Here is a 24677-nt window from a genome sequence, read left to right on the forward strand (position 1 = left end):
TTATAGCATTTAGTTTTCATTGTGATGCATTTGTATTAAAATCCCGGAAACACAACAGATATCCATAAGTCCTGAGTCATTGATACCAAACAATTCCATCTCGATGATTTATTAGGGACCAAGCAACCAATTGATTTTCCATAGACGTCAGTGTTAACGTTTTAGAGTATCTCATTAAAATTCTTGAATTCATTTGGAAAATTATCATTTATAACAAAAGTATACGGTCTCATAATTACTTAATTTCAAAAAAAAAAAAAAAAAAGTTCGGTCCTTCAGGTCAAATTCTTTCCAGGGTAGCCATTTTGAAATTTAGTAAACTCCTCTGTAAAAATTCTGAGAATTCTGACATTTTCACCTGTTACTTACATGTATCATGACGTCTACATTTGAAAAAAATAATAATCTGACTTACCCAATTTATTTCAACATTACCTATGGATAGTAGCCTATCAGGCTACATCTCTGTTTTGGAACTGCATAATATACTGGCCAATCGGTGGCAGCCAGACATGTTATCCTTGGCTCAACTTTCTATACACAGGGGCAAGTTTTAAAAGTCTATTTTTCAATTGGTTGGTTGATCCCTATTAACTACAAGACAACACTATAAAATATCGGACAGTGCTATTTATTTTGTATAAAATGTTTATAAAGTTGAAATATATCTGTTAACTGTTTTATCATATGGTTATTGCTATTGGTAAATGTAACATCGATATCCATGTCTATATCTAAGATTTGAAGAATTAGTTTTACATGAATGCATACATTTAAGTTTACTCCTGACAGTGTTAGAGGTTTATTCAGTGATCAAAATAGATATAAATTGCAAAACGCTATATTTATATGTTATCCATTAAAACCACACTTGGAAAGTAAAATAAGTATTTGAAGTACACGTGTAATAATGTTCTACTCACAATTGCTACAATGGCTTATAATCAATCGGCCATATGTTTGTTAATTAACAATAAACACAGTCCTTCAGGTTTTTGTACTTACGCAACAATTATTAAGCCATGCTTTACTGTGTCTTGTTGCTATATGCATGTAACCCCTCCATTTTTTTTTATTGAAAGTGTCGTATGAAATGTTTGAATATATAAAGACTCGTGGCCATAACTTTTTCATTGCCAAAAAAAAAACATACAAAAACAGCAACTTGATGGGCTTGTAACGTGGCTAACGGAATCGGACAACAGAGGCATTTTACTGTCGTATGACTTCGAATACGTTATATTTGTCTGTATAGTGTATTACTTAAGAGTAAAACATATCTCTAGCGTGCACAAATTAATTTTGGCTAGTCCCTTCGATACCGACCAGAAATATTATATTCATACAACTGTAATGATGAAACGATTCGGGTGTTGGTAAATATTTAGGTATATACGATACATATGGCATATCGGTAATTTATATTACGCAATGTTTGCGATGTTTTTCAGGTAATTTCGAAGGAGTAAGTAAAGAGCGTTTAGAGGAGTTAATTTATAGTTTAAAGTATTTGTAATATTTTACTGTAATAACGTCTTCATCTTCACATCGGCCTTGGTTTAAACCTTATGTGTGTCACATATTTGTAAACGTGGGATGTCACCAAATTAAGATAGCGACACAATTCCTAACTTGTTGTTGATATATGTGAAAACATCTGAGCAAAGAGAGGATAGCTTCAGAAATGTATTTGTATACCCTTATATACACCCGTGTGCACAGGTAACAATCAGAAGTTCTATTTATAACTGGGTATATGTGTGTGACTACACTTACCAGGAAGTTATGAACTTGAAGTATGTTTAGTCTAGGTATACCGATCTTCTACATGTTTAGCCTTCTATGGGTATTTATTTCTCCAGCAGGTAAGATATGTGTTTTATATTGTTTGGTCCATGGGTCTTATATAATGTCATTTCTAAGATCTGTATTATGTACTGTCATGTTATACATAGCTTCACCATTTTTATCTGAACAGTTTTATTCTAACAGTTCTAAAAATAGACCAGAATGACTTGTCGTGTGTGCTGGATAATGAATATGCATAATATTGCTGTATATATCTTTAACATTTTTATCGGAGCTGTGTTATCTTAACAATCTAAGAAATAGACCAACATGGCTTGCCTTGTGAGCTGTACAATGAATATGCATGATGGACACAATGATAACGTTTGGTAAACGCTCAGAAGGTCTTTGGCTACAATAAGACATCTGACGAAGTTCTCTCCGGGTCACTAATTGTGTTTGATACGAGTAATGCAGTGTGATGTAATGGCCGGTAATAATGATTTTATCAATAGTGTTTGATACGAGTAATGTAGTGTAATGGCCGCTAATAATGATTTTATCAATAGTGTTTGATACGAGTAATGTAGTGTAATGGCCGCTAATAATGATTTTATCAATAATGTCTTATTGCTATATCTTCTGTTTTGTTTTGTTTGTTATGTTTTTAACAAAGCGTGAAGTTAGAAGTTTAATATGCATACCGAGCTTATAATATGTTACATTAGAGTTCAGTGATGTGGTTCTACAGTCTGTTATTCCATTTGTTTATTGTATTTATACTGTTCTCACTACATTCCCAGATTATGTTTGATATCGAACTTCTTCGGAAATCATTACAAGTATGAAACAAATACATAAAATCCTACAAAAAAAAAAAAAAAAAAAAAAACACTAAAAAATCGATTAACATTACAAGGACAAAACAGAAATTAAATTCAATGCTATCACAAAATCGAATCAAGCCTAACAAATGATCCCACTTCCTATTACAGACACTTGTGGGCATAGTCCAATATAGTTGTTTTATAAAATATAAATACTGCATTGTATAAAGGCTGAATATCATTTACCTCTTCCAACGTAAAAGACCTGCTAGACTGGCGAACTGGACAGTTATCCTCTTTAACAATCGACGACCATAAATGGCATTTCAGCAGTATTGGCCATATACTCCATCGGTAACTTTTATACTTTAAAAATACTTAAAAGTGTGATGATTGATCTTTGGAACTCATAATGTTTTGTATCAAAATTACCAGATGATAATGCACACACAAAACGTACAGACAATAATAATACTCACTATGGTCAAACGATGATACATTATCACTATAGACAGATAATGATACATTATCACTAAGACAATGATACATTATCACTATGGACAGACAGTGATACATTATCACTATGGACAGATAATGATACATTGTCACTATGGACAATGATACATTATCACTATGGACAGACAATGATATATTATCACCATGGAAAGATAATGATACATTATCACTATGGACAGACAATGATACATTATCACTATGGACAGACAATGATACATTATCACTATGGACAGACAATGATACATTATCTCTATTGACAGACATTAATACCTTATCACTATGGACAGACAATGTTACATTATCACTATGGACAGACAATGATACATTATCACTATGGACAGACAATGATACATTATCTCTATTGACAGACATTAATACCTCATCACTATGGACAGACAATGTTACATTATCACTATGGACAGACAATGATACATTATCACTATGGACAGACAATGATACATTGTCACTATGGACAGACAATGATACATTATCACTATGGACAGACAATGCTGCATTATCACTATGGACAGACAATGATACATTATCGCTATGGGCAGACAATGATACATTCTCACTATAGACAGACAATGCTACATTATCACTATGAACAGACAATGATACATTATTACTATGGACAATGATAAATTATCACTATAGACAGACAATGATAAATTATCACTATGGGCAGACAATGATACCTTGTCACCATGGACGGACAATGATACATTATCACTATGGACAGACAATGATACATTATCTCTATTGACAGACATTAATACCTTATCACTATGGACAGACAATGTTACATTATCACTATGGACAGACAATGATACATTATCACTATGGACAGACAATGATACATTATCTCTATTGGCAGACATTAATACCTTATCACTATGGACAGACAATGTTACATTATCACTATGGACAGACAATGATACATTATCACTATGGACAGGCAACGATACATTATCACTATGGACAGACAATGATACATTATCACTATGGGCAGACAATGATACCTTATCACCATGGACGGACAATGATACATTATCACTATGGAAAGACAATGATACATTTTACTAGGTACAGACAATGATACATATTCACTAGAGACATACAATGATACATTGTCACTATAGGCAGACAATGATACATTATCACTATGGACAGATAATGATACATTGTCACTATGGGCAGACAATGATACATTATCACTATGGACAGACAATGATACATTATCTCTATTGGCAGACATTAATACCTTATCACTATGGACAGACAATGATACAGTATCACTATGGACAGACAATGATGCATTATCACTTTGGACAGACAATGATACATTATCGCTATGGGCAGACAATGATACATTCTCACTATAGACAGACAATGCTACATTATCACTATGGACAGACAATGATACATTATTACTATGGACAATGATAAATTATCACTATAGACAGACAATGATAAATTATCACTATGGGCAGACAATGATACCTTGTCACCATGGACGGACAATGATACATTATCACTATGGACAGACAATGATACATTATCTCTATTGACAGACATTAATACCTTATCACTATGGACAGACAATGTTACATTATCACTATGGACAGACAATGATACATTATCACTATGGACAGACAATGATACATTATCTCTATTGGCAGACATTAATACCTTATCACTATGGACAGACAATGTTACATTATCACTATGGACAGACAATGATACATTATCACTATGGACAGGCAACGATACATTATCACTATGGACAGACAATGATACATTATCACTATGGGCAGACAATGATACCTTATCACCATGGACGGACAATGATACATTATCACTATGGAAAGACAATGATACATTTTACTAGGTACAGACAATGATACATATTCACTAGAGACATACAATGATACATTGTCACTATAGGCAGACAATGATACATTATCACTATGGACAGATAATGATACATTGTCACTATGGGCAGACAATGATACATTATCACTATGGACAGACAATGATACATTATCACTATGGACAGACAATGTAACATTATCACTATGGGCAGACAATGATACATTATCACTATGGACAATGATAGGTTATCACTATAGAAAAACAATGATACATTATCACTATGGACAGGCAACGATACATTATCACTATGAACAGACAATGATAAATTTTCACTATGGACAGACAATCATACATTATCACTTTGGACAGACCATGATTCATTCTCACTATGGACAGACAATCATACATTATCACTTTGGACAGACAATGATACATTTTCACTATTGACGGACAATGATGCATTATCATTATAGTCGTTATTGACAAGCAATTGTATGCTTAAGATTCTGTAACCCTGACGGGAACGTCGGAGTATGCTGTCCCTGGGACTGAGTTTACACTGACATATGATGTACCAGAGGAGGCCAACTTTGTCCAGTTTTACCGCCGTCCTGACGTCACTACTACAGTAGGTAGTGTACAAGTAGATGGTGACCAATGTTACAACACCCAAGTCAGCCCCGCCGTCCCCTGTACACCGGATGTCTGTTCCTGTGTAACGTCTGGAGTAAACCTTGGTACAGTGTTCCGGTGGATCATACAGCCACAGACGGGAGATCATGGATCTGTGTGGTACTGTACACGTACCAACCCTAACCTACATATTGATAACTACCAAGTGGACAGTGATAACTATACACTTAATGTGGCAGGTGAGTACAATGTATTATATGTGTTGAAATGTAGAAGCTAGTCTTTAAGTTTGTAAACCTCGGCATGTTCTGAAATTTGACAATAAACAGCGTTGATATCAACACGGACAGCGTTTATAAGGAATTAATCACGTACCTTTTGTTTTGAGTGAAATGAAAAATAGATAAATATACAAGCGCAATAATGAAACATAGATTGTATTCAAACGGACAAAACAAACAATTACTAGAGCAAATTTACAAGTAAAAAATACAACAAAAAAACATGCTTAAAATTGTGTTCGTTCTTTCGATATTTGTTTTTGTTTTTTGTTTTTTGTTTTTTTTTATTTTTTCCGTAGTCTTACTTTGAACAATGGGAGACTAAACTTACAAATGACATTACATGTTAAAAAGCTTCCAATCGAGATTTACAGAAATATGTACTCATTTTTTGCGCGAAAATAGTAGTTCCACGGTACTGGTGCGGTATATCACGGTGATCCACGGTTCCAATACAACTGTAGTGCAGTGTTTATTATCGACTGGTTTGTTCTGGTAATTGTATATTGGATACATGTGTGCTTCTCGTGTTGACTTTAGACTAAAAGATGGCTTAACTGAAGGCTTGAATTTGTTTAATTGAACATAAAACACAACATGTGTACTACGGCAAACTAATGCCGGTAACACTACGATTAACACTACGAATCACTCTGGATTAGTACGGAGGCCCAAAGTTCAGGAAAATAGCAATACGGTACCACTACGGTATTACGATGGTTTGTCCTGGTATGCTACGGATTACATCAGTCCTAGTACGTATACGGCAATAACACGGTTGTGTCCGGTGGTACTGCCGTCCTCCACCATAGACCTTCCGTAAGTCACTGTAGCCCAATAACATTACAGGCATTCCCGGGTGACCCCGTATCCGTGTACGGTACACGTACACGGTGGTCTAACGGTGCCACTACGGTGTTGGGACGGCGCTAAAATACTACGATTTGACTGCGGTTTATCACGTACAAGTGTAATGTGTAATGCCGAAGTAACCTTCCGTAGTGAGCTACGGTCCAGCACGGATCGACACCGGGAGTACAGTACCTACAGACTAACGGGGTGTTCTCTGAACGCCAACATTTTTTTTAACAATAGGTAGGTGTTGTTTCATGAAACAATGGGAAGTCAATTATATATTGCTTCATATAAGTTGTCTTTTTTACCTGTACAGTCACCTGAGCTTTACCTGTGTTCCACACAGCATACAGAATTGTATTTTCCCCCATTTTCTAACAACATACATGTACATGCATGCATTCAACATAAAGAGCAATAAAGTACAGTGTAACACAGAACATAGTTCTTAATAATTTAGCAACAGATATGTTATACCATGTTATAACAGAAATTGGTCATAATTGTACTTATTATATGCCATAGAGAAAGTTTAAATATCTGAAATAAAAACATATATAGAGAAAGTTAAAAATAAATATTCATGTGCATGTACATGTACCTCTCAACAAAGGTAATATAGCAATTTTGAGGGCGATATGCTGAAGCACCTACGGCAAAAACCATCTTTTTAAAAGATAATAATAAAATAAAAATGAGCAAAACCCTATTTATAACTTTTGCTGATTTTTATAATCACTTACAGTCAAACACCCAGACTGTTACGTGACCAAAATGATCTTGATATCATAAATAATACCCTTAAAGAAATAAAAGCCCCGGGTCGGATGGATTTACTTCAGAGTTTTCAAATGTTTCTGGAAAGATATCAATAAATTATGGTTATGTAAACGGTCAATTATCAGTTACCCAGCGTCAGGGCATTATCACTTGTATACCTATGGAAAATAAATCAAAATATTTTAGAAAGATGAGATTATGATGATAAGTATGATAATGGTGATGAGTCCTTTCCGGTTTGCATCAACATATTTCACCGTGACTTTAAACCGACTCAGTGTTACTGGGCGTACGGAAGTGCTGACATTTTAGTTTGTGCTCTGCTTCCGGACGCATACACGAAATCGACCCCCACAAAAGAAGTAGTGTTTCTCACCATTGAACCCAGAAAATGCTACAAAGAGTGGATGTCGCGCAACTTTGCAAAAACAATTAGTGTGATTAAACATTTGTAATGCAATTGAGCAAGTTATTTTCACATCTGAGAACCTTTAATTCGATATATCACGTGATTTACAACGCATGTGCCTGAGGTCGTAATAGAGAGGTGAAGATAAACAGTGCCTTTCCTATCATGGCGACGCGTTGTGATTGTAGCGCAGTATAAGCGCAGGTATTAACCCATCACTATCATAAGACTTTCCATTTGCTTGATTTCTGTCATATTTGTACTATGCTAGATATACAATGTATGTAACAGGTGTATATCAATGCATTGTATATAAGTATTCGTTTCATCTTATATAGCCAATCATGTCCGGGTAACTGGCCACATTTCCACAGTGGTTTAGCCTGTGTGTAATGGTGTACAACTTACTATCTCGTACGTACAACTTGTACCCGGTACGTACAACTTAATTATCATGCTTGTACAGCTTGGTATCTTGTAGGTATTTTGGTATCGTGTTTGTACAACATAGTATTTTGTATGTACTGTTTAATTATCATGTCCGGACAACTTAGTAGTATTTAACCTACAACTTAAGTATCGTGTACGTCCAAAAAGGGTCTTATACGTACAACTTAGTATTTTGTACGTACAACCTCATTATCGTGTACATACAACTAACTATCATGTACATAAATGTGTTTTTCATTGCGGGACTTCAGATCTAAATCATCTTATGATCGGCGGTGCAAACCGTTAAGTTTTGTTCTATTAGACTTTTGATTATAAAGTGAATTAACAATGAATATCGGGTTGAAATACTTCGAGTAACGAATTCATTTTATTGATATTTCGTGCTACATATTTCATTGACGTCTTTGTTGGCGTCCATCAGCTGCAAATCACTGTATTCAGAGCAAGAGACGAGTATCAGACAGAACTGTGGATTAGAAAATGGTACCTAAACAAAACAAGTACATTGTATGTAGGCTGTGTACTCATGGATTAGTCAAAGGCTTTTGTTTTGCCTGCCCCTAAATCTTTGCTTCTGAAACTAAAATATAATAACTTTATCAAATTCGGCCAACGATATATTGTCAAACTGTATATACATTGAACATACAACTTGATATAAAACGGGGGAAACAAATAAAAAGTGCTGCGTGTCTGAATTTTATGTTCAATTTATAAAATACCGCAACCCACTCAACCAGGCTGATGTCAACACAATCTGTCACATGTCTCTAGACACGGGGAAACTTAACTGGAGATCTTAACTGCATCGAATCCGCATCTGTCCACATGCATAATACTTTTGCGGAGAAACAAGCACATACAAAACGGAAACTATACAGGAAAAGTCATTAAAATTTATTGATGACTGACCTAAATAAACTGTCCTTCTACGCTGTTCTAAATGAACGCTCAAAATTAGGAGATTCAGGCGTTTCGCTAAAGCATTATTTCACAGATTTCAGTAAATTGCATAACAACCAGCATACGTAGCAAGGGAAATGTATTCGTTATTGATCGTAATGTTTTAAACAATGGATAAGCTACAAATTATTACAAATTATCTCCCAATAAGCATTGAACGGTTTTCAGTTAGCATTCATAGTCAATATGAATGCTAACTGGACAGAGGCAAATTCCCTGAAGCGCGCTAGCCAACTGAAAGCCGTTCAATGCTTATATTTACCATCTGCGTTTTTTCATTTGTCGTGCGATTTTTTTTTTTTTTTTTGAAATTTTCAAATTCAAATTTCAGTTGGCAGTTCATAAGCTGGTGAACTCGCAACTGAATTGATAGGGTTATATAGTGGCAGTGCCATACAGTGGTAAATATAGGCACATGCACATTTATATATCGGAGACAATCTAACATAATATTTATAGACGGCCCCGGTACCTCCATAACTCTGTCACCGTCCGACAATTCCTACACCAGGACAGAGGGGGACACGTTACCGGACATCACCTGTACAGCGGACTGTAGACCTGGCTGTACCTTTGTCTGGACACGACCGGACAACACCAACTATACTGTCTCACCTGTGTTGTCACTGGGACAACTGGACAGATCAGAACACGGGACGTACAGGTGTACTGCTAGGAATGTTGTCGGGGAGTCGACTTTAACAGTCAGTGTTGCTGTACAGTGTAGGTATATTATGCTTGTTTTACTAGATGATAATAGAACCTAAACATATATATTGTTTGAGTCATTGTTTATCATAGTAAACTACCGTTCACTTAAAAGACCTTCAAATCATTTATTAATTAAGAGCATAACTAGTGAAATATTTATTGATGGATACAATTGTTATACTCATTATGAATACTTTTCCTGACCAGGCAACTTGTTTGTTTTTATCTTAATTCAAGAAAATGCTTGCTCATTATCTATAACGAACAGACGTACATTATTATAGAAATCATGCGATAAGTTGCTTTTTTGTTAAAAAATAACTGATTCCCAGTATGGGCTCATCACACACACCTTACGCATTCACCGTGATAACCCCGTACGTTTTGTGGTTTCTTAAGTTTGTTCCCAAGTTTTGAATCTGACAAGATCATTTTTTTTTCTTTTCAAAACATATCAAAAACGTAGATAACGAACCCTATTAAAGTAAAATCCTTTTATTTCTTCGAAGATGACAATATTCATTCGATATCAACAGCATACTTTTCTGAACGCGGAAACTTATTGAATTTTATGAATCGTTCAATAAATATCATAACTCTTGATAATAAAAAACGTCAAAAACAATATTATCATACTTGTCATTTGTCATTTACAATATTACATGTAGTAGTAGTATAGGTGTTCAAATATCATATACTTAGCCAAATCGTTAAAATTCCTCAGATGGACCTGGAGACAGTACTGTATTTGATCCACCACAAGACAGTGTAGACATTATTGAGAATCAGACCATCTCAGATGTCAGTTGTTCCGCCGACTGTAGACCAGCGTGTACCTACACCTGGTCTAGATCAGGTACAGATTACACAAACCCACTGAGTCTGTCTGTGGCCACGAGGACCAACACCGGACAATACATGTGTACACCCAGAAACCCTGTCAGTCAGGGAACAAAGACTTGGAACCTTATTGTCAGATGTAAGATTTGTCGATATTTTGAATTATATTACGTCAAAAATATGTCTGATGTTTATGTTAGTGACAATTCTCAAAAGTACATGTATGTCAACTATTCTTTTGTATTTGTATAAACCAGCCTACTCGTTCAGTGTTAACAGACTCTATAACGTTTGAGATTCAAACTAGAAACGACGAGACTTGAAGTATTTTGTGTTGTTCTTGTTTAGTATCAAAGGTCAAATATGATTTACCGGCACCATACGTATTTATTAACTTTAATACTTTTTTTTGTATTCTTTGGTATGATTTTTAACTCACATACCCGTATGCATTCATTATAGCAGCGAGAGATATACATTTTCGCAAATCATGTTTTGTTTTGAAAAGTAGTTTTTGCTTTTAAAATTTGAGATGATATTGATTTCATATAATCCATTTTTATTTTTAAAATTATTTAATTCTAACATCTGTATGTATTTCAGTTCCATCACGAATTCTCAGTCTTGATTACACTGACGGTGATTCTGACGTGGCTGAAAATGGACCTAAGTCACTAGTGTGTTCGGTGGAGAGTTTCCCTCCGTCCACAATAGAGTGGTTCTATAAAGCCAACAACACAGTTCTACTGACCACCCAAGATGTTCTGGAGAGTACTTACACCCTGACTAATGCTGACTGTCTGGACACCGGACTCTACACCTGTTCTGTCAGAAACAGTGTCTCTACCACAGCGGTCACCAGGGATATATTTATAAATGTTCTGTGTAAGTTTGTGAAAAAAAGTAAATTACTACACAACCAATCACTAACATGACTAACTCATTGACCGAGTGAGCACCCACTTTACCGAGTGCTCACTTTTACCGAGCACTCAAAATACCGAGCACTCACTGAGTACTCACTTCTTACTGAGCATTCCCTAGCATATATATACATAACGTTATGCATGTATGTACAGCTCTGTGCTCTCAGACACTTTCTTATGAACCACGACCATAGACTTACTAGAGTCCCCACGGAGAAGGGAAGCCTTACTCAGGCACATCTGCCTCCGTAATCTCACGTAAGTTATCAAATACTAGACAGCACTTTGATGTAGGGAAGCCTTGTCCGGTCACGTCTATATCTGTATTATTACCTTTTTGTCCGGCCTTATCGCGTCTGTGTCTGACAAGGAAGTGAACCGTAACTAGCTTCGACCGCCGCGTTTTATAGTCTCGCGAAAGTGGAAACTAGCGCCACCTATTATAAAATCAGGATCTTTAGAAAGCTTCTAAACCTCCTAGGTATATATTACTTACAAATGTCTACTTGACGTCGAGACTAGCAAACCAAGTGGAAGACGGACAGTCCGAAACGACAGGTAACCAAACAGTGGTTCACCACCCATTGCAGTTCAAGGCCTTACAGAAATATCCCTACGCCTAAGGTTTAGTTATTGCAGAACTACCAAGTATTTTACACTTAATTTTTACTTAGAGGAAATGGTGTCAATTCAGTTTCAAAAATCACATATTCAGTGACTGTGATCTAGACCACAGGCGCCTGCATAGAAAATGAGAAATTTGACAAAGATGATATCAGTAGTATGTCTCCGTCTCTCAGCCTCTCCAGATTCCTGATTTATGTAGGAAGTTGAAAGGTCATGCGTTTATACAATCGACTGTCACCAGGTGCATCTCTGCATGCAATTTTTCCCGAAAAAATCTTCGGGTCGTTGAAGAGTTTCATCTAATTTGCGATTATTTGAAGAGTTTCGCGCAATGAACGATGATTTATCATCATACATTTTTGTATTATTTTAAAAGTGAGAGTCCCGTGCACCGAATATGACAGTACATGGGAAAAGCGAACGAAGTCAAAAATGACCATTCTGCAATCACATACACGTACATGTAGTAGGCCTAGCACTATACTTTGAAAACAAAAATAAAAAAATAAAATTAAAGGGAAACGAATTAGTATATTTTTGTCACAAAGGTAGCACAAAATGCATATTTATATGATTAATGTTTGTCAGTTTGCTGAAATCAGGATGAACAAAAGGAAAAGTATATCATGAATAAGACTTTCATCAGCTTATTTATGTATTTTTTTCATTTTCTGTATTTATTATAGGTAAACCACGTCAGGACCCAAGAGTTAAACTTAATAACGATTTTGGATTAGCAACGACTGAGACTTTAGTCATGAATGTCATGTTCCTCTCGAATCCGGAACCAACTTTTTCTTGGTCTTTCGAAACATCACCAGGCACGGGTGTTACAAGACTTGTCAATGGCGGAGACAATTTTGATATTCAAAATATGTTCACAGTGAGAAATCTGTCAGCCGTATCAGTCGGGACACGAAAGAATATACAAGCGTCCTGGTTTGGTGAATACATATAATATTATTGTTGGGATTTATTGTAGAATATTTAAAGAATGCGCCGAACTCTCCTTTTACCGCGCTGTTTTTCTAAATGTTGCACCTCTAACAATCTAGAAAACATGACGTGATTATTTCACCATTTTCAAAGATGACACGGAAAAACTAACTACATTACAAATTAATCAAACGAAGCGAGGATTCTATTGGAAAACAATTGCGGTATAACGACATCATTTTTATTTTCTATAAAGATTTTCATTGCAAGAATTTGACTAGAATTAATCTTCGCGGGCGGGGCCAAAACGGATCAAACTGACAGACATGTAAACATTGTTCTTCAACAGACATAGCCTTGGTGATAGCTAATATTTTGCATGATATTAAATGACCCTAGTCTATTCCCAGGCTTTGTACGTCAATCTTCGTTACAAATAAACATTTTGGCAACGAATGCCACTAATTGTAAATAAGGTCGAATAAGTATCTCAAAATTGTGAATTTAGCTACCACTAGTCGTCACATCCGCCATTGCGGAGCGGATGAAATTTACTAGTTCATGCAAATTTAGAAAAACACATTCCTTCTGGTATATGTGGTCAATATCATTATCAGTTGAAAACCAAACATATTTTGGATGTATATTCTAACGGTTTGGTACGGGGTCAAAAAGTGTCAGTTTAGGTGTATTTTCCTTGTGTTACCCTGACACTCGTGTCTGATATCCGCATGCTAAATATTAGATTAGTCAGTTGTATTGTGTATAGCATTGGGATTATATTATTAAAAACAACAATGTTTGGCAAAAAGTCAGTATATATGCATAACGCGGTGACAGTTAAGGTCACTTTGTCTCTATTTTCAAATTTCTTCTGTAGGAAAACCAGACCCTCCGTATGGGGGTTTAGCTATGTGCCCTTTTGAAGATCGAGCCACGCTGAGTTGGACATCCGGCTTCAATGGCGGGTCTAGTCAAACATTTATAGTTGGTATACGGACAGATACGCAGAACAGCATAACAATCGACAGAAATATTAACCAGTCTGACCCAGGACGTGGCCAAAGTGTTACTACAACAGTTACAGGTCTGACAGCTGACACAAAGCATTTCTTCACTGTATATGCTGTTAATGAATTTGGGATCTCATCTTTGGTCCAGGAAGTTAACTGTACAACACAAGGTGATCGATTTGTCAGTAAACCATTATAACGTAGTGGATTATAGGTAATCCCAATCATTTTGTCTTTTATTTGTCGATCGTCAGTGCTTAAACACTTTTATAGTTTTGAGAATAATTATTCTCTGATAAAATGATTTCTCACTAAGGTCGGCTTTAAAGAACAGATCACTGTGTATAGTTCATTTCCTGATATTTCATTAAATCTAAATGATGATCCAACTTATTACGTAAGTAAAGAACCAGACTAAGAACGCATCAAACTTATATGAAATATGAAAGTGGAAACAACAGATTAATAAATTAAATTGATATATAAAAAAACTGTGTAAAGGGATAAACAGATCGAGTATTATGCTCCAGATTTATACGTAAATGAGTTTCGTATTTGTATATGTGTCATTGGAAATTCATTAATAGACTGGATCTTCCTTTTATGCGTGTCCCCACATATAAAACAATCAGATAGCATAATTCCTATAGTTCTACTCCACACATATGCAGAGATAATTGTGTATATGGCGGTAGTAGAGTTATATAGAGAGGTAAAGGCTAATAAAACAGATGAATTTGACATTAGACGACTTCTTCAGTACAAATAGTTGATTATTTCGGCTTCAGAAGTCATATATAACCTGATAATACTAGTCGTTTGATTTTAAGAAATGGAAGCATACGACAACCTAAAACTGTATTACATGTGTCAAATAACTTTATTTTGATGATATTCTATTGATAATTGCTTGCAGTGACCATAAACTTCAGTTTAGGATAAAATGAAATTTTAAGAAATGTTTCGGTAAAAAACTCCTCTTAAAAAAGGTAATGCTTGTGATTAAAAATAAAAAAAATGCTTTCTTATTTAGCACGTCCATCTCTAGCCGAAAGTACAAATGTAGCAGCAGTTGTCTTGCCGGTCACTGGTGTTCTTATACTGCTGTTGACAGTTGGTGTCTTGATTTTTGTCAGACGTAAGTACATTTAATAAGAACCTACAATGTCGTTATAACGTTTTTAACATATCTGAGAAATGTGTGATGAGATCGTCACACGAAAAGTAACTAGCTATGATTTTCACGATACAAAAATAACTTGTTGGATGTTGTTTTGCAGGAAACCGGCAACTGTGCTGTATGTAAGTATATGTACTGTAGATAGGAAATTGTGCTGCACGTACTTGGAAATGCTGAACCTACTGCATGTGCTGTATGTAAGTAAATGTGGTGTACGTGAGTAAATGTTCTGATAGTAAGATGATGTAGATAAGTTAATGTGATGTAGGTATGTAACTGTGGTGTAGGTAAGTGAATATATTGTAGGTAAGTAAATGCTCTGTATATAAATGTGCTGTTAGTATGTACACGTGTTTAAGCTAAATAAATGTGCTATATGTATGTAAATGTGCTGTGGGTATGTAAATTTGCTGTAGTTATGCAAATGTGGTTTATGTTCGCAAATGCAATGTAGGTATGTACATTTGTTTTGTAAGTAAATGTGGGGTATGTATGTAAATGTGTTCTAAGTATGCAAATGTGCTGTAGGTATGCAAATGTGATGTAGCTTTGCAAATGTGTTGTAAGTATGCAAATGTCCTGTAGGTAGGTACATGTATTGTATGTTCTTAAATGTGCAGTAGGCATGAACATTTCTTGCAGGTATGTAAATGTGCTATAGGTATGCACATTTGCTCTAGGTATGATATTATGTCATACGTATGTAAATGATTTATTGGTACATGTAGGTATACTTATTATTATTTTGATACGTCAGCATACCTTTTAATTGTGATGACAGATGATTTTTGTTTGTAAATGCGTATTTGTCGGTTTAAAATGTAGGATTACCTTGACAGAAACACCAAGCGTCATGGGATCAAAAACGTAAATATGGTTATCTGTTTAGCATTCAGATAAAGTAATCAAAGCAGCAGCATTATTGAAACGAGTTAGCTTTGAAACAAACGCTTGCTCTTGATCATGGCAACATTTCTTATCTTTCAGAAATTGTCAACTTCCAAAGCAGACGGAATCGCAGAATGTTCAACTTTCAGATAGAGGTATTATCAGCTATTGTACGCACCGTTACCATATAAAATACGTTACATAAAAGGTGTATATTGTTTTTATGTTTTTATTTATTTTTTCCTGTCAGTTTTAAAACTTAACGGGCATAAAACAAAGATTCTGCTTTGATAAATACCTTTGCATTTTCAAACCGAACTTAATACTTTTATCTTATTTACAGACGGAAACCCTGATAGGAATAATGAACGGTAAGACTGCATTCAGAAAAAAAATTGAATAATGCTACATTTGTAAAAAAAAAAAAAAATTAAATCACGTGACCGTCATTATTCATGTTTGTATTTTTTACGCAGATCTCCATATCAACAACTTGATCCAAATGACATTGCTAAGCCGTCCGTATATTCTGAACTTGGAGGGATTCAGCACAGTAAGACAGTTTTGCATATAAATGTTTTACATTCGTAACGAGAAAGTCTCGCTGCTTACATATTTAAGCAGTTTGTGATTATATTTGTCAGTTACGTACATTGTAATATGTTATAGTTTAAAAGACAGTTTTTTTTTATTCGTCAATTGTTTAAGTGTTTGGCTGCCTTGAAAATAACTGTCCAGGATCAATTGATAATTCACCAGTTCATCACTGTATAAACACCCGCTGGCGGCTTACAAAGTCATCGTTGCCCACTGGACCAGAACGAAATCGACGATGGTTTACAGAAAGTAGATATTTTAGTGTAAAGAACGAACTCGAATTTGAAACAGGCCGCATTACAGAGTAGACAAAGTAGTTAAACTACTAAAGATGTAGTAGGATTTTGTTTGACTACTATCCAGACTGGACATAGTTCGATGTAGACAGAGTCTACTGTATTTTTTTCTATGAATCTAATGAAGTGTCCATAGTATTGTTGTCTTGATATTGATTTTTGTCGAAGTATTAATGTTGAAAAATATCCAACATAATGCAAATCAACAAAACAATAATGCTTGCTGTTTTGAAATGAACGGGCGTAATAATAAGGGATTGAGCTTAAGTACCTTGATGTAAGTGTTCATGAATATTCATGCAGTATATTCATGAACAAAATGTGCCTTTACCTGAACGTTAATATTAGCATCATGCTTCGGAACCATTAGCATTAATGCACTTTACATTTTCACGTAAGTGAATGAATGTTTCCACATTATTCTTTGTACTTACAGTTTACCAAAACGATACAGTCGGTGATGGAGAGGGCGGGTAGGTAATGCTTACATGTATTAGTTTTCCTTTGTAGATATTTAAGAAGTATAATTGTTTCCTTTTTTCGGTTTGTAATACACTTTATTTACTCTTACAAGTATATCTATATTGATACCCGAAATTATATCCATTTGTCTATTGTCTATTTGTAATAACAGACAGTACCAGTCTTTGGAGGAACGCTCCGATCCGAACGCCTATGATGAACTTCACAGTTCAGCATCCGGTAAGTCGTAGTACACATTGTGCCTTAATATCGGAAATTTGATGAAATATAATACATGTATGTTTTACTGTTAAATATTTAGTAAATAATTAAAAAAAAATTCAAATACTGACTAGGATTCGTAAAATGTTCATTAAGTAGGATTCACACAGTATGTTTGAGTTGATTCCAGGATTTAATAATCACAAAATGAATTTTATGGAACCACATAATTGAATGACAAATTAATCAGGTTGCATTATCACATTATCATTGTCACCATTTGATTGTGTTTGATGTTCTTGCTTTTCGTTGAGGTTATATGTGATTTCTGTTTTACAGGCGATAAAGGAACATATGTCAATACCGTCATCGGCGGAAACAGGAAATACTGATACGGACGAGAAAATGTTTACAGAAGATATACAACATGTCGTATGGCATACTGAATTGTATGTAAATTAAACAGAAATATTTGTAATCTGCTGAGAACCGCGTCTGAAATGTTCTGGATTTGAATAGAACAAATATTGCCAGCTTCTTATCAGGCAAAACAAGTACGTCGACAGATGAAGATCATAACCAGTATAAAAGAACAGGATACGAATGTTGTTTTGTTACAAAACGTTATACCTTTATAGCCGCTGACTTGTCATATGTCAAATGTAAAACAAGTACGTCGACAGATGAAGATCATAACCAGTATAAAAGAACAGGATACGAATGTTGTTTTGTTACAAACCGTTATACCTTTATAGCCGCTGACTTGTCAAATGTATATCATAGAACAAAACAGCGCTGTGGGAAGGTGGTACTTACCCAGTCATCCCGTCAATGTATCCGGTGTCTGTACATTAACAGGAAACTATATCGGGAATACCTCGATAACTATTTGATGTTTTTCATTCGACAATTTGTTATATTTTGCAGCCAGTTAAAGATTCACTACTGTTAGATAACCATTCAACTTGGTTTTACTGATTTTCCGTATCATGCTAAAGTTCCCTTCTTTTCTGAACTTGTGCCTATTCCAAGACTGTATAACTAAAATGTGAAATGCTGCCATTCTTAAAGAAACGGATTGATCAAGTCCAATAGTGACATTATAAACATTTTAAGAATGTTGACCGGTATTCAAAAACAACGGTAGAGAATTCGTAGTAGAAAAGCCATCACATTGAGAAACACACTTGAAGACATACATACAGCTTTTAAGCACCGATATTGCATAGAGAAATGTGAGAAGTGATTTCCTTATGCATTTCATTGTTTGCTTATCAAAAATAAAATATAGTTATTATTGTGGTACTTTTTCATTTAAGTCACCATCGGAGATTTTTACATTCGTATTTGTTATGTTTTATTTTAAGTTTTATTACTGCTTTGTTTTATTGACGTTGAATACTTTTCAATAAAGTCTCTAATCAGAACATTCAAAGTTTGGTGTTAAATTAAAAATGGACTTTTGACGAAAATCGTCAGTAGTCAGTTGGCAGCTTTGGAAGACATTTAAAATGCATTAATTCGGCAAATTAATGATTTATGATTTCGGTAATCTCCAATATCAACTGATCATCATTGTGATTCATGCACTTTGTTAATCAGTACAATTATAAACCATATTCCTACATAACAAGAGGAGACATATATGATCGAATCTTCTGCTTATTGCTGCATTAACAAAACCGATAATGTCATTGACTTTTACAAGTAGGCTGATTGGATGAAGAGCCACAAAGTTATTCCAAACACAATCTTTCCCACGCTACATGTCGTATTAGTCCAATTTTTAGAAATCGTTAAGCAAACTTCTGAGAAACAAAGAAGTAACACATCAAAAAAGATTAGACGGAGGTCGTTACCTACATAAATATATGCAGTACTGATGTGATTTGCGGTAGAGTTTTTTTTGTTTTTGTTTTTCTTATTTTATCCTTTTTTTTTTCTTTTTTTTTTTGGGGGGGGGGGGGGGGGGGATGATTCCATTTTCTTTCCAAGGTCTATAACGACGAGTGCTTCTTCGTGGTCTTCACGTTCCTCCTTTGATACTTTCTATTAATGTAGCCACTATTTCCAAATGGACATCATGTATGACGTGTTGTGTGGAACGACTAGAATAATACACGTCTGCCATGCTGTACACTGGTTTTATTCAGTAGAAACCTACCAAACACATCAATGTAGAGAAAGTGTTGACTTAACGATAACTTCAGTTATCAATTAACCTCTAAGATAATGGACAAATGCATTCATCAAACTCCTACAGTGACCATTCTAGGTGTCTCAGTAATAAATGACAAAGACCCAGGAAAACAAAATACCCGAGTAAATAACTCTTGATCTGGAGTATCTTTTTAAAGATAACAAGCATCATCGGTAAAAATGATGATGTAAATGTGATTATCGCAAAAAAAAAAAAAAAATAAATAAATGAAAATAATCTTAACACATATCAGGTAAGCCGACATCGACAAGCATGACGATAAGCATTTTGATGCAGTGAATGTATTTACCAGATACATTTACTTATTTCCAGACACATTAAATGCCATCATACGTTGGTGATTGTCATATGTTTGTACATTGTATACCACAAATTGTTCAATTAAGTCCAACATTATGGCCCACCTCTAGGCTGCATCTGTACGCACACGTATGCAACAACATGAAGGATCACCCCTGGGTCATCTTTGTGATGCAATATAGTTTGAAACGTTGAATCACGCGTTTGAAAATAAACTAGACGCTTTCAGACAAAACATAGCCTCTTATGTTTTTTTACGTACACCGTATCTAGTAAATGTTCGTCCGGAGTATATTAGCACATGACACTTATATAATACAGCTGCCCATTAAGTGACGTAACGCTGTCAGAAAAGTGACGTCAAGCTGTCCAATAAGTTACGTGAAGTGTCTAATAAGTTATATATTCAGCTGTCCAATAAGTTACGTAAACTGTCCAATAGATTAGGTAAAGCTGTCCAATAAGTGATGTAAAGCTGCCTAATAAGTAACGTAAAGCTGTCCAAAAAGTTACGTAAACTGACCAATAAGTTAGGTAAAGCTGTCCAATAAGTGACGTAAAGCTGTCCAATAAGTTACGTAAACTGTCCAATAAGTAACGTAAAGCTGTCTAATAGATAATATTAAGCTGTCCAATAAGTTACGTAATGCTGTCAGATAAGTGACGTAAAGCTGTCCAATAAGTTACGTAAACAGTCCAATAAGTAACGTAAAGCTGTCCAATAAGTTACGTAAACTGTCCAATAAGTTACGTAAACTGTCCAATAAGCTACGTAAAGCTGTCAAATAAGTATCGTAAAACTGTCCAATAAGTTCTGTAAAGCTGTTCAATAAGTAACGTAAAGCTGTCTAATAAGTTACGTTAAGGTATCAATAACTTACATAAGCTGTCAATAAGTTACGTTAACTGTTCAATAAGTTACGTAACGCTGTCCAATAAGTTCCGTAAAGCTGTCAATAAGTTACGTAAAGCTGTCCAATCAGTTACGTGAAGCTGTCCAATATGTTACGTAAAACTGTCAATACGTTACGTAAAGCTGTCAATAAGTAGCATAAAGCTGTCAATAGGTTGCATAAGCTGTCAATAAGTTACTTAAAACAATTCAATAAGTTACGTTAAACTGTCAATAAGTTACGTAAAACTGTCCGATAAGTTACGTAAAATTGTAAATAAGTTACGTAAAGCATTTAAATAAGTAACGTAAAGCTGTCCAATAAGTTCTATTAAGCTGTCCAATAAGTTACGTAAACTGTCCAATAGGTTAGGTAAAGCTGTCCAATGAGTGAAGTAAAGCTGCCTAATAAGTAACGTAAAGCTGTCCAATAAGTTACGTAAAGCTGTCCAATAAGTTACGTACAGTGTCTAATAAGTTATATTCAGCTGTCCAATGAGTTACGTAAACTGTCCAATAGGTTAGGTAAAGCTGTCCAATAGGTGATGTAAAGCTGCCTAATAAGTAACGTAAAGCTGTCCAATAAGTTACGTCAACTGTCCAATAAGTTACGTAAAGCTGTCTAATAGATAATATTAAGCCGTCCAATAAGTTACGTAATGCTGTCAGATAAGTGACGCAAAGCTGTCCAATAAGTTACGTAAACTGTCCAATAAGTAACGTAAAGCTGTCCAATAAGTTACTTAAACTGTCCAATAAGTTACGTAAATGGCCAATAAGTTACGTACAGCTGTCCAATAAGTATCCTAAAACTGTCCAATAAGTTCCGTAAAGCTGTCCACTAAGTAACGTAAAGCTGTCTAATAAGTTACGTGAAAGTATCAATGACTTACATAAGCTGTCAATAAGTTACGTTAACTGTTCAATAAGTTACGTAAAGCTGTCCAATAAGTTCCGTAAAGCTGTCAATAAGTTACGTAAACCTGTCCAATCAGTTACGTGAAGCTGTCCAATATGTTACGTAAAACTGTCAATATGTTACGTAAAGCTGTCAATAAGTAACGTAAAGATGTCCAATAAGTAACGTAAAGCTGCCAATAGGTTACATAAGCTGTCAATAAGTTACTTAAAACCGTTCAATAAGTTACGTTAAACTGTCAATAAGTTACGTAAAGCTGTCCAATAAGTTATATTATGCTGTCCAATAAGTTACGTAAAGCTGTCCAATAAGTTCTATTAAGCTGTCCAATAAGTAACGTAAAACTGTCCAAAAAGTTACGTAAAGATGTCCAATAAGTTACGTAAAGCTATCAATAATTTACGTAAAGTTGTCCAATAAGTTACGTAAAGCTGTCAATAAATTACTAAAAATTGTCAATAAGTTACGTAAAATTGTCAATAAGCTACGTAAAATTGTCAATAAGCTACGTAAAACTGTCCAATAAGTTACCTAAACTGTCCAATAAGTAACGTAAAGCTGTCCAATAAGTTACGTAAACAGTCTAATAGATAACAATAAGCTGTCAGATAAGTGACGTAAAGCTGTCCAATAAGTAACGTAAAGCTGTCAAATAAGTTACGTACAGCTGCCTAATAAGTTACGTGAAGGTATCAATAATTTACATAAGCTGTCAATAAGTTACTTAAAACTGTTCAATAAGTTCCGTAAAGCTGTCCACTAAGTTCCTTAAAGCTGTCAATAAGTAACGTTAAGCTGTCAAATAAGTTGTATATCAAGCTGTTAAATAAGTTACGTAAAACTGTCCAATAAGTTCTATTAAGCTGTCCAATAAGTAACGTAAAACTGTCCAATAAGTTACGTAAAGCTGTCCAATAAGTTACGTAAAGCTGTCCAATAAGTTACGTAAAGCTATCAATAATGTACGTATAACTGTCAATAAATTACTAAAAGCTGTCCAATAAGTGAAGTAAAACTGTCATTACGTTACGTAAAGCTGTCAATAAGTTACATAAAATTGTCAATAAGTTACGTAAAACTGTCCAATAAGTTACGTAAAACTGTCCAATAAGTTATATAAAGCTGTCAATAAGTAATGTAAAGCTGTCAATCAGTTACGTAAAGCTGTCCAATAAGTTACGTTAACTGTCCAATAAGTAACGTAAAGCTGTCCAATAAGTTACGTAAACTGTCTAATAGATACTATTAAGCTGTCCAATAAGTTACGTAAAGCTGTCAGATGAGTGGCGTAAAACTGTCCAATAAGTAATGTAAAGCTGTCCAATAAGTTACGTACAGCTGTCTAATAAGTTACGTGAAGGTATCAATAACTTACATAAGCAATCAATAAGTTACTTAAAACTGTTCAATAAGTTACGTAAACTGTCCAATAAGTTCCGTAAAGCGGTCAATAAGCTACGTGAAGCTGTCTAATAAGTTACGTAAAACTGTCCAATAAGTTACGTAAAGCTGTCCAATAAGTTATGTAAAACTGTCAATAAGTAATGTTAAGCTGTCAATCAGTTACGTAAAGCTGTCCAATAAGTGACGTAAACTGTCCAATAAGTAACGTAAAGCTGTCCAATAAGTTACGTAAACAGTCTAATAGATAATATTAAGCTGTCCAATAAGTTACGTCAAACTGTCAATAAGTTACGTAAAGCTTTTAAATAAGTTACGTAAAGCTGTCCAATACGTTATATTAAGCTGTCCAATAAGTTACGTAAACGGTCCAATAAGTTGTATATCAAGCTGTTAAACAAGTTACGTAAAGCTGTCCAATAAATTATATTAAGCTGTCCAATAAGTTATATTAAGCTGTCCAATAATCTATATTAAGCTGTCCAATAAATTACGTAAAGCGGTCCAATAAGTTACGTAAAGCTGTCAAAAATACGTAAAACTGTCCAATAAGTTACGTAAAGCTGTCCAATAAGTTACCTAAAACTGTCTAATAAGTGACGTAAAGCTGTCAATAAGTTACCTAAAACTGTCCAATAAGTTACGTAAAGCTGTCCAATTAGTTACGTAAATATGTCCTATAAGTTTATTATTTAGTGTTCCTAATGGACTGATACAATTTACTTTTTTTTGAGAACCACAGGTGATTTGATCCCATGATTTCTACTTCATATTTAACACAAATGAATTGAATGATATGTTTCAATGTATACCTAGCGGTTAACTTCGAATAGGATTGACACCTGTCTCTGAGTGTCTGTATAAAT

At 34.7% G+C, this 24677-nt stretch overlaps 1 long non-coding RNA gene across 1 annotated transcript; it reads left to right on the forward strand.

The window, feature by feature from the left end:
- The first annotated feature begins 14285 nt into the window (after nt 1-14285).
- Nucleotides 14286-19376, forward strand: LOC117341509. The gene is made up of 7 exons (XR_004535653.1): nt 14286-14603; nt 15467-15571; nt 15714-16656; nt 16845-17054; nt 17831-17867; nt 18029-18096; nt 18418-19376. It is a non-coding gene; the product is annotated as an uncharacterized LOC117341509 (long non-coding RNA).
- The last annotated feature ends 5301 nt before the right edge of the window (nt 19377-24677 follow it).

This window comes from Pecten maximus, chromosome 13, assembly GCF_902652985.1.
Source record: "Pecten maximus chromosome 13, xPecMax1.1, whole genome shotgun sequence".
In the NCBI taxonomy this organism is placed as follows: Eukaryota; Metazoa; Mollusca; class Bivalvia; order Pectinida; family Pectinidae; genus Pecten; species Pecten maximus.